The 12,372-nt window shown below is 39.8% G+C and overlaps 1 protein-coding gene across 5 annotated transcripts in view; it reads left to right on the forward strand.

The window, feature by feature from the left end:
* Window positions 1–12,372, forward strand: part of SIK3 (SIK family kinase 3) — a 247,800-nt gene that overhangs the window by 106,569 nt on the left and 128,859 nt on the right. The window lies entirely within an intron of this gene.

Consider the following 12,372-nt stretch of genomic DNA (forward strand, 5'->3'; position numbering starts at 1 on the left):
GGGCCACTCTTCATCGCGGTGCGCGGGCCTCTCACTATCGCGGCCTCTCTTGTTGTGGAGCACAGGCTCCAGACGCGCAGGGTCAGTAATTGTGGCTCACGGGCCCAGTTGCTCCGCGGCATGTGGAATCCTTCCAGACCAGGGCTCGAACCCGTGTCCCCTGCATTGGCAGGCGGACTCTCAACCACTGCGCCACCAGGGAAGCCCCCAGAAGCTCTTTTAAAAAAAATAACACAGCCACACACAAAGTTTGGGTTTCTACAGTCAAAAGGTTCATCATGGATTCCGAATTCATTCGCGGTCGTTCTCATTGATGGACGTGTACTGTGTAATTTAGAAGAGGTCGTTGCTTGGCAGTTGGTGTTCTTGCTCCTGGTCCCCTTTGTCATTCGTGACAGTTGGTCTCTTTGCAGCACATCTTTTTAGGACAAGGGATTGAGCTCCTGTAAAAGCATTCAGAGGTTTTCCAACTAACGATTTTTCCTCTTATTCTTTACTGTTTGGTTTCTTTGGCAACCTGGCCTCCCCTAGCACCCTGCTGACATCATACAGCCCCTGTTCCTCTCCCCATTCCCTTCCATTACTTGAGGGTTTTTTTCCCATGTTGCTTTAGGTCTGCACTGGAAGAATAGGCATGTTTTCTTAAATTTCCATTCCTGTATGTTTCTCAGAATATATTAGAAGGATAGAGAGAGAAAAGAAATCCCTTACAGAAGCTAAGTAACCTTGTCTTTTTGGGTGTCAGGGTTTCTGCCATAAAAGGCTACGTTTATTCTGTTGCCTATAGTTTCTTTTTGTTGTTGTTGTTAAACAGTAATAAAAAAAATGTTTGCCAGTTAATCCAGACATTTTATAATTAAAATATGTTAGTAATGCAAGGTATTGTAGAGGGAAAAATAATCTGGAAATAGTGTGCATAGTTTGGTTACTATAGGGTTACTCTGTGATTTTTTTTTTTTTTTTAATCAATTGTGTCTATGAAAAAGCATTTCTATTACTGTGGGGAGGGGAAAGGAAGTAAAGATCTAAAAATCTGTTGTTCGTAATTGGTCCTTTAGTGATAACGTTTTGAATCCCAACTCCTCATGCTGTTACCTCACTATCCTGGGCAGTGGTGGCCATTTCTGCTACCTGAAGTACAGTGAAAAGCCCTACTTCTTTAAATACAAACAAAACAGTTTGTCCAGTTAATATGTATTAGGTGCTGCATGGTTGATTCTGACTGTAGTGCTAGTTGCCATGTCATTTACTTTTACCTTTGGAAATATTTTACTTTGGCCTCAATGTAATGTAATTTAAAAATATGCTGGAGAGCATATGGAGTGTATATAGGTAAGAAGTAGATAAGAAAGGAAGAGATAGGAACAGAAATAGTAAGAATTACTACACAAATGCCTTTCCCTATAGGTGCAAAATATATGAGGTTTCTGTATGTGTGTCTAAATATATGAAAAGATGACTCCCTTTCTCGGTGTCTGTAATAACTTGATGATATATGTGTATGAGTGTGTATGTACATGTACATAGATGTGTGTGCTATAAGTTAAGAATGAAAAACCTGGGGACTTCCCTGGTGGCGCAGTGGTTAAGAATCCGCCTGCCAATGCAGGGGACACAGGTTCAATCCCTGGTCCGGAAGATCCCACATGCAGCGGAACAACTAAGCCCGTGCGCCACAGCTACTGAGCCTGCTCTCTAGAGCCCGCAAGCCACAACTGCTGAACCCGTGTGCCACAACGACTGAAGCCTGTGCGCCCTAGAGCCCGTGCGCTCTAGGGCCCGCGTGGCGCAACTCCTGAGCCGGCATGCTGCAACTACTGAAGCCCGTGCTCCTAGAGCCCATGCTCTGCAACAAGAGAAGCCCTGCAGTGAGAAGCCCATGCACTGCAACGAAGAGTAGCCCCCGCTCGCCGCAACTAGAGAAAGCCCACGCACAGCAATGAAGACCCAGTGCAGCCAAAAAAAAAAAGCACACAAAACAATGCATTCAAATAAAAGTGAATCTATTAAAAAAAATAATAAAGCTGTGTTTAAAAAAAAAAAAGAATGAAAAATCTGCTGTAGAAGCAAGAAGAGGGAGGAATTAATTTTACTTGAAGAAGTCAGGGAAGGCTACATTAAAAACATTGCCCACAGACCTGGCCTTAGGAGAGTGAATGAGAATTACTAGTTGTGTACGTTCGTTAGTGCCAAAAAGTGTGGGGAGTGGGGAAGGGGGCAGTAGCTGGAATACTGGAAGATATAATTGAAAGGTAGGTTGGAGGCAGATTGTGAAATACAATTTGACTTCATCGTTTAAGCAATAGGCAATCACCAAAATATATTTTTGGTTCAGTCTTTTAGATCAGATTCGTGTTTTGAGAGTATCTCTAATAATATAATGTGTACTTCATGACAGAAACTGTATGATAAATGATGAATTAGTAACTTAATTATTAGGATGATCAAATTATGCCTGGTTTCCCCCTTCCTTCAATTAAAAAAAAATCTGTACTGAGGTAGTTTTATATAGTGATTGAGTTAGTATCTGATATTGAACTCCTAGTCTCCCACTTACTAACTGTTTCTCTGACTTTGGATAAGCCTCAATCTCAGTTTAATTCATTGGTAAAACAAGCACAGTAATGCCTACCTCAGAGACTGTTTTGAGGGTTAGACTGAATGAGGTAATATACATAAAGCCCAGTACTTCACACAGAAAACTTATCTATGTAGCGATTATTATTTTGTGATACTGCTTTCATGATAGAAGAACAGTTTTGGAATGTGAGGGATTAATGGTTTGGGGAAGTGAAGCAGGAGACCTTTGGTAAGTAGATTAATTAGGAAGTAGATTAATTATTGCTTTATCCAAACAATGCTTTTAGGTGACAAGGGAATTCAGAGTAGAAGAGAAGATTTGGCAGTGGAAGAGAAAATGTGATCAGTTTAATTATGGATGGGCTGACTTTCCAGTATAATGGTGATGAGGGTGATATCCAGGGGGTGATGGTTGGAAATATGAAGCCTGGAGATACAGACACGGAAGCTATTATGGTCTGATTGGAGATATCTAAGTCTGGGAGGAGTAGCAGCCTAAGCAGAGAGAAAGAGCCTTAAGGAAAACTAAGGTTTAAGAATTGAGAGCCTGTCAAAGAGGTTATTCCTGTTTGACCCTAGGGATATAGTTCACTGGTCTTTTGTCCTATATTCTTTTTTTAAATTAATTAATTAATTAATTAATTAATTTATTTTTGGCTGCGTTGGGTCTTCGTTTCTGCGTGCAGGTTTTCTCTAGTTGCGGTGAGCGGGGGCTACTCTTCATTGTGGTGCACGGGCTTCTCACCACGGTGGCCTCTCCCGTTGCAGAGCACGGGCTCTAGGCACGCGGGCCTCAGCAGCCATGGCACGAGGGCTTCAGCAGTTGTGGCACGCGGGCCCAGTTGCTCCGCGGCATGTGGGATCCTCCCGGACCAGGGCTCGAACCCATGTGCCCTGCATTGGCAGGCGAATTCCCAACCACTGCGCCACCAGGGAAGCCCCTGTCCTATATTCTTGAAGAAACTAGAGAAATAATGTTTTTTAAATGTACCTTTAAATATTTATTTTAATAAAATAATCCTTACTATTATACTAAGATATTCAAATCTGTATTCTGCAGGCCTGTAAGTTTAGACTTGTTGCTTTATTCATTAATGTATACAGGATATACCCAGCTTTGGCTAGCTTTCTGACTGTTGGGGCTCATTCATAACATTTTCTCCCGTTCTCTCTCAGAGGGGGAAAATGTTCATTCTTTAATCTGGGGAAGCTCTCTGATGTTGGCAGATTTCCTCCTCCTCAAGTCTAGACACTTGGCCTCTATAGTAGCTTTGTATTCAGGAAAGTTCTCACCTCTGAATTGTAGACTTAGTGCAGATTCGCTGGTACTTGGCTAGTCAAGAGCCCTACAGCGATTGGTATTAGTAAACACCATGTTGTATTGCTTGCCAAGCAGCTCGCATAGTCGGTGTGTCCGGCCATAGACTTTACATGACTGCACCGTTAAAACACAGACTGTCTTATTGCCTTCTCACAGAATGTCTACTGTTTCCAATGTATTTTTTTCTGAGGGAGAGAGGAAAAAGAATCTTTTGCCCCTGTCTTCAGACTGATATTTAAATTTTAGCAGCTTTGGATCTGGTGTAATAAAATATTAAAGAGACTTGGAAATTACTCTTATTAGAACAGAAGTTTCAATTGCTTATTTCCCAGTTTGCAGTAAGGTTTAACTTAGGCCCTATGTGTATTTTTAGTTACCTTTTTGAGTTAAACTGTCATAAACTATCTTGCTTAGGTTAAAGATTTAGTTGTTCATTGTCCCGCCTGGTCCTACCTCATGTGTCAAAATCTACACATGGGATTTTAATTTGGAAATCCACAGTAATAGGAAGTTAATTCCACAGGGTCAGGTCTAATTTTTCATTTTAATTTACTCAATCCCTTCTTTATCTTTAGACTACTAACTGAAAATAACTTGGGTTGCCTTTAGTTTTAATATAGAACTTTTATTAGGATTTTATGGTGCTGTATCTTTTTGGTCCTGGAGGTGTGTGTGGCAGCGTGGGTGGGGTGGGGGGCTGACCTTGTTTTCTTGATCTCTAGGGACTTAGAAAGATAGTTTGTATCCATGTTGTTTTCAGGAAGCACAGTGGCAGAATACTGAAGTGCAAGTTTGTACAGACTTTAAAGAAGTGTAAGGTGGGCTATGAAGTTACAATGTTAAATTAGTTTCTGGTCTGCCTACATTGTTTCCAAAGTTCACTTTACATTTTAAAAGCCCTTACTGATTTTTTTTTTTTAGTAATCTTTTATTTATTTATATATATATATATATATAAATTTTTTATGTATATATATATATTTTTTTTTTTTGGCTGTGTTGGGTCTTCGTTTCTGTGCGAGGGCTTTCTCTAGTTGTCGCAAGCAGGCGCCACTCTTCATCGCGGTGCGCGGGCCTCTCACTATCGCGGCCTCTCTTGTTGCAGAGCACAGGCTCCAGACGTGTAGGCTCAGTAGTTGTGGCTCACGGGCCCAGTTGCTCCGCGGCATGTGGGGTCTTCCCAGACCAGGGCTCGAACCCGTGTCCCCTGCATTAGCAGGCAGATTCTCAACCACTGCGCCACCAGGGAAGCCCCCTTTACTGATTTTTAAAGCAAATATAGAGAATTGCATGAAAACACAGATCATCTGAGGGACATTTGAACTCGCAGAAATAATGAATGTACAAGGAAGAGCGCTGCTGGCTAGGCGTTATAGGCTAGAAACCTGCATTTAAAGTTTAAACTGCTTGGGTAAGATGACTTATTTTCCTGGTTTATCCTTATATTTTTTACCCCTGCGTCCCTTTGCCATCATCACCCACAACATAGAAGAATATTCTTTTGTTTATCATAGTTTTATTTGGAAGAGAGACTAGAGTGTGGCTTAAATAGGGGCAAGAGGGAGAATTGAGGTCTTTTCAACATTAGGCATTTCTGTCTATGGACATGGCATGTGTCCTCTTTTAGGTCCTTTACTAACGTTTTCTAGTTTTCTCCATAAAATTCTCACACATTTTTGTAATGCTTTTTCCAAGGCTTGTGATAGTTTGTGGCTATTGTGAATGTGTTATTTTAAAAATTATTATCATCATCACATCTTCTTATAAATTAATGTTGGTATATTAGAAAGTTACTGAATTTTTATATGCTGGGATCTCATAATTTATTTTGTACGTAGGTTTTACTTATCCCTTCAGTGCTTCAGTTTCATCATCTATGAAACAAAGGGCTTGGGTTAGAATAAGATATTTCTAGTGTTAACATTACATGGTTCTGTGTTGAGGTAATGTCCTTTACATACTTCAAGAGGTGAGTGGGAGTTTTACCTCCCAACTACAGGTAAGTTCTGTGAATACAGCCAAACCTAGCTTTTGTTCATATGTGTTTGCATGTGTTTACAACACTCAGTTCTCTGTATAATGATTCTTGAACATCTTGAGGTAAAGAGTGAATACTTAACATTTTAAAAATAACTCTCAAAAGTACAGTTTCTTATTCTGGTTGAAATGGTTTACTATTATCTTTTCACCCTGCATTTTAGTTTGTTGCTGTGTTAGATTTGCTGCATATTTTCCCTCCTAAAAATAGTTGATCTTTAAGTCACAGTTTTTATAAATATTTGCATCTCAGGTCAAATTTTTTCCTACAACATGAGTTTCATTTGGTGAGTTTCACTGGAGCAGGTTATGTTAAGAGAGCTTTCTACCACATGTTTATTCGCTTCCGTACCTCTGTCCCAAGTATCCTATGTGCCAATGTCAGAAGATTCCACTGGGAGTGTGAGTAGTATTCTTGGAGAATTATTTTAATATTAATTTCTGCTGGGTGGAGGGAAGCAGATGCTGTACTTGTTATTATCTCTGAGAATTCAATCCTAACCCCCAAATATCCCTCAACAACATGCCATCTTTTTTATCTTTTATAAAAACATAGGTTATATAAGTTATCTGGATGTTGGTCAGGAATTTGCTTGAACAAACTGAAATGAACTAAATGAACTTTCACCCTAATTTGAATAGGGGTCCAGAAAATGAATTCAGGGCAGAGGTTGGCAGAGGTCATATTGGGGTGGCCTTGAGCTAGTACCAATATGTATGTATGTATGTATGTATTTAAATTGTGGTCAAATTAACACTAACATAAAACTTGTCATTTTACCTGTTTTTCAGTATACAGTTAAGTAGTGTTAAGGACATTCACGTTGTTGTGCAACCAAACTCCAAAACTTTTTTCATCTTGCAAAACCGAAACTCTATACCCATTAAAAAATTCCCCATTTCCCCTTCCCCCCAGCCCCTGGCAACCACCATTCTACTTTCTGTTTCTATGAGTTTGAACCAGTAGTTATTTTATGAGAACTTGACCTCCTTTATGTCAGCTAAACGGATTTTGAGGATGAAGAAGAGAGTAACCGATTACTGTAAAACCAGTAGCCATTCTCCATAATCACATGAGTGTTGGTAGTTACCAAGCCTGAAATGGGAGCAACAACCAGTCTTCAGTAACATGGAGTTTGGAAATTCCTATTCCTTTTGTTGAGGAAGAGGAAGAAGATGATAGTTAGTGACTAACAGTTACTGGGCACTTATTACTTGCCTGAGGTTGGAGGAAAGACCTGCTTCTTCTAGAATGAAAAAGAAAAGGCAAATTTGGGTACATGAAGATATCTAGAGACATGAAATTGAAGAAATTCTTCACGTCTGTTTTCTCTGTCAAGCACAGAGTGGGTCATTTGTTGAAAGTTAGGGATTTGAGCTTGGCTAGAGGGCTTGAAGAAAGTGACAGAAGTTTGGAATTGCTAGGAAACAGGGTAGGGACCCAGTCAGGAAAAAGTAGAATAATAATAATAGTGTTGGTACTAATAACAATAAGAACAGCCAATATTTATTAGTTATCTGTTCTATGCCAGCTACTGTTCTAGGTGATTTATCTTTTCACCTTTATAGCAACTTTATTAAAGTAGTTGTTCTACAGATAAGAAACTAAGTGGTAGAGTTGGGATTCCAATTTCATTCTCTTGCCTCAAGCCCAGGCTCTTTTCTTCTTTCTGCACCGTTAATGACATTGGGATTCTCTACTTGGTATCAAAAGCCAGAAGTTTAGAGTGTAACAAAAAAATTGTTCTTCAGAAAAAGGTGGAAGAGTGGACTGAAAAAAATGTGTATATCCAAAAGATAACAAATATGTTGATGCTTTTTCCCCCCAACCAGAATGATTGATGCCCTTGATGGGTTGCTTCACTAACTGAAGTGAGCTACCACAGCCCTGTAGAAACCCAGACCTGGTTATGTGACTTGACAGTTAGAGGTATCTGAAATTATAAACTCATTTTCTCCGTAAAGCCTGTGTGTCTAAAATACTGGATTGAGGTTAATGCTAGTAAGTCCTTCAATTTCTATGCAGGAGTAAATGAGGACCTTTTTATTTGTAGTTATACTATTCATTGAATAGGTATTAGTTGCACTGATTTTTTTGGGTGTGTTAAGGGACTGCATTACAAAGTATAATTTTTTTAAACAATAACATCTTTATGCATGTACATTATTGCTCTAAATAAATGCAAAATTTATTAAAAAGATAGCCCCTTAGAATCATATGTACAAGCTTAAGTACTTGTTTTGCTTTTATTGGATGTGTATGAAGGAACTTCCAGAGATGTAGGTGAACAAATGGAGGCCAAAAGAATTCTGATGTAAAGCAAATCAAAACAGATTAAGTTATAACGAAACCTCTGCTGACTAGCATTTTAATGTCCAGATGGACAAGCAAGCTCTTATTAACTTACCAAGGGTAAACTCATCTAGTTTGATCAGTTAATTAATTTCTAGGCTGTAATTAGTTTATATGAATACCCTTATTACTCAGATGGGAAAACTCATTGCTGTGTTATGCTTTAGATTTGCATTGCCTAAAACTATAGAATGTAGCTTTGCTCCCCAAATCAGTATGTCAGATTACTTATAATTCAAACAGAGCAATTACCTTTTCCAGGTTCAACCCTTTTAAACTTGGTCATACGTCATGTGCTAAATGTATCCTGTGTACTCTCTACCTTGTTAGGATGCTAACTCTTTGATTTTAATATAAGGAAAAGAACTATCAATAAATTACGACATGAAATACAGTATAGATGGATTTTTATCAACTTGGTAAACACAAACTACTATACAATAGGGGTTTGTTGCAGACTCTTTTTATAAGTGGAAAACTCTTCCAAAAGACATTTTTGAAGTTTTCTATGAAGAAAGATTGCTAGTGAATGAAAAGAACCTTTTGTAGACCTCTACTTGGGAGTCTGGTAACTGGTACTTTGGGATTCTATACACAAAGCTCCAAGGCTGGGAGAATATCTCAGAGTAAAGCTATCTAAGTTTTGCATCCAAAGCTATTAATTTCTTCAATTATGAGAAGAAACCACAGATTGTGTAATGGCCTTGGTATTTTGTTGGTATGGAGAGGATGATCTCAGAAGACTCGTAAGCCTATGTTGGGATGTGTGTGACACGTGCCTTTTCTCCGATTTTTTTTATTTCAACAGTTGTAGACACATTTTTGAAACCGTAGATATCCTAAGTTAGCAAATCTGAATCAGTGCACAAAGCGACCATTTTTGCCAGTACCAAATGCATACTTTGCTGAGTTTTCTAATCTGGGCTCCAGAGTTTATACATAGCAAATTCTAACATCTGCCAAGTTCTGTTATGACCCAGAGGGGAGTAGAGCAAAGTGGGATGAAGAATCTGGAAAAGCAAGCTGCCTATAGGGTAAATTGCATTTTGGAATTTGCTTCCATGTGGATTTTCTCCTCATGGACCACTGTGATGTTTAGCAGGCTGAGCTGGAAAGGTCATATTGCACAAGATGAAGAACAATAAATGGTCTGTTCAGTGACTTGCCCTTAAGCCTCCTGCAGTGCCGACTAACGGCTGTAATAGACATTTTTCCTCTGGGATAGAAGAGTTTGGCTGTCATCTTTTGGGGAATATGGTAATTTGTAGCCATTGCTTTCAGCGTGGTGGGGAGATCTGACGTACAAAGGCTTTATTCCAGTGGCTTATAGCTCCTTTTTTTCATGAACTGCTGTTTCTTTAGTCTTAAGAATATGTTTCAAAAAATGCATATGAATATTAAATCCAGTTAATTCATTTTCATTTTGCCAAAGAGAACTTGAATTTACCTCTTCCTACATGACATTGACCTCATCTTTTTTTTATTTTTTAAGTTTTAACCTTAAGACATTGGCTCTAGAAATAGTTTGTTGTTTTTTCCTTTAAATCGGTACAGTTTCCTTTACCTTGGGTTGTGGTGCAGTTCTAAACCATGTTTAAAATATGTACAAGGGGGCTTCCCTGGTGGCTCAGTGGTTAAGAATCCGCCTGCCAATGCAGGGGACATGGGTTCGAGCCCTGCTCTGGGAAGATTCCCACATGCCGCGGAGCAACTAAGCCCATGCACCACAACTACTGAGCCCAAGTGCCACAACTACTGAAACCTGCGCTCCTGGAGACTGTGCTCCGCAACAAGAGGAGTCACCGCAATGAGAAGCCCAAGCGCCTCAAGGAAGAGTAGCCCCTGCTCACTGCAACTAGAGAAAGCCCACGCAGCAAGGAAGACCTAACACAGCCAAAAATAAATAAAATAAATAAATTTAAAAAAAAATACGTACAAGGGCATAGAGCCCAATAGAGTTTAAAAGATGTGAAGAATCTGGGGCAGAAGTTACCATTTCTAATAAGTTTAAGTTCCCTCTGATTTGCTTTGTGGGAAGTGTATTAATTAAGGACATTTTCCAAAGCATTTCCATCCAAGTAAATATGATATTTTACATAGCTGCCTTTTAAAAACAGAGATGTATTCCTGACATTATTTATCATTTTTTAGTAAGTGAAATAGCTTAAAATGAATGGTGAGTAATTTCTTTGACAGTAATATGGTAGATTAGATGTGCAGAGAATTCCTTTCTGGTCAGAACATTTTAAAATGAAGCTGGGGAAAGGAAAAATATATGTGAAATACTGGAGCCCATGTGAGGAAAACAACTGAAGGCCTTGAAAGGACTAGAAAGCATGATTCCACAATGTAGAGTAAGCACTGATGGTGGTGTTTGTGCTGAGAGTTTCCTATGGGTTTAGAGCAAAAGGGAGGAGGGACAAGAGAAAAAAATAGTGTCCAAGCAGAGTGGGAGGTCATATTGGAAACTGCCCTATATAAAACTGGGATCCCAGAAAGGTGACTTCTCAGTGGATGAATAGGAGAAAAAGTTCCCTGCCTACAAAGACTTGCATGTTAATGTCTTGGATCTGAATGGAGAAGGGGAAAAAGTCTCCCAAGAAACTGCCTAAACAGAAGCTTGCCCTCACATGGATTTGCAACCAGGATTTTGTACTACCTGTGAGGCCTGAAAATCTCTCAGCTGCTAACTTTGTTGTTAGTAGCCCTAGTTGGTTGTGATTCCCAGAGTCTGGGAGAATCAAATTTAAATCTCTGTGGACAGACCTCAAAATATTTATGGATAAAGTTGAAAGAAATGTGAGCTTGCACAAGAAGACAAGCAACTATGAGTGAGTCAGGTGTAGCAGATTATATTTTCCAAAGATGGCTGCCGCAGTATTTCCCAACCCATGTGCCCTTCTAGAACCTTGCTATTCTGCTATCAAGAAGTAGAGTCTGTCTCATTCCACTGAACCTAGCCAGGCCTTTCTGACTGCTTTGACCAAAAGTCAGTCAACAAAATATACAACGGAAGTGATATTATGTGAATTCTGAGGCTAAGTCATAGAAATGCCACACACCTTCCTTGCTCTCTTGGGATGCTCATTCTTGGAACCCATCACCATGCTGTGAAGAAGCCCATGCAGTCCATGGAGAGACTCATGTGGAGATGAACTGAGGCCTAAGCTGCCAGCTGCCAGCCAATGCTAATTTACCAGCCTTGTGAGAAGCCTCTGGAAAGTGGATCCTCCAACTTCCTGTCAAGCAGCCCTAGGTGGTGCCACATGGAAGAGAAACAAGCTGTCCTTTCTGAGCCCTGGGCAGATTGCAAATTTGTGAGCAAAATAAGTGATTGTTGTTGTTTGAATGCACAAAGTTCTGGGGAGGTTTGTTATACAGTGTTAGATAACTAAAACATCAGCGGTAATCATTAGTTTTGTAAAGACTATAGATGTTTAAAGAAATAAAAGAGGGGATTAAAAGTACGGTATGAAAAAAAAAATACAGTATGGTGAAGAGACTCAAAATTGTTGAGGAAGGTGTGAAAGAAGAGCTCAGTCTCAGCAGAATTTCTAGAAATAAAAAACAAATGACAGGGGCTTCCCTGGTGGCGCAGTGATTAAGAATCTGCCTGCCAATGCAGGGGACACGGGTTCGATCCCTGGTCCGGGAAGATCCCACATGCCGCGGAACAGCGAAGCCCGTGTGCCACAACTACTGAGCCTGTGCTCTAGAGCCCGCGAGCCACAACTACTGAAGCCCGCGTGCCTAGAGCCCGTGCTCCGCAGCAAGAGAAGCCATCGCAATGAGAAGCCTGCGCACTGCAGCAAAGAGCAGCCCCCACTCGCTGCAACTAGAGAAAGCCCGCACGCAGCAACAAAGACACAACGCAGCCAAAAATAAATAAATAAATTTAAAGAAAAAAATGACAAAACACAATGGAAAGATGATATAGATTGGATAGAATTCAAGAGTGAAGTGGAAGATAGATCTGAAAAAAATTTCTGAAATTTAGTACAGAGAAAGAAGAGATGGGACATATGAGGTTTAGTGGCACGGAGAATAAGATACCACATATGTCTGATTTAGCAGTTATCAA

Source organism: Balaenoptera ricei, chromosome 8 (genome assembly GCF_028023285.1).
Source record: "Balaenoptera ricei isolate mBalRic1 chromosome 8, mBalRic1.hap2, whole genome shotgun sequence".
NCBI classification, from domain to species: domain Eukaryota; kingdom Metazoa; phylum Chordata; class Mammalia; order Artiodactyla; family Balaenopteridae; genus Balaenoptera; species Balaenoptera ricei.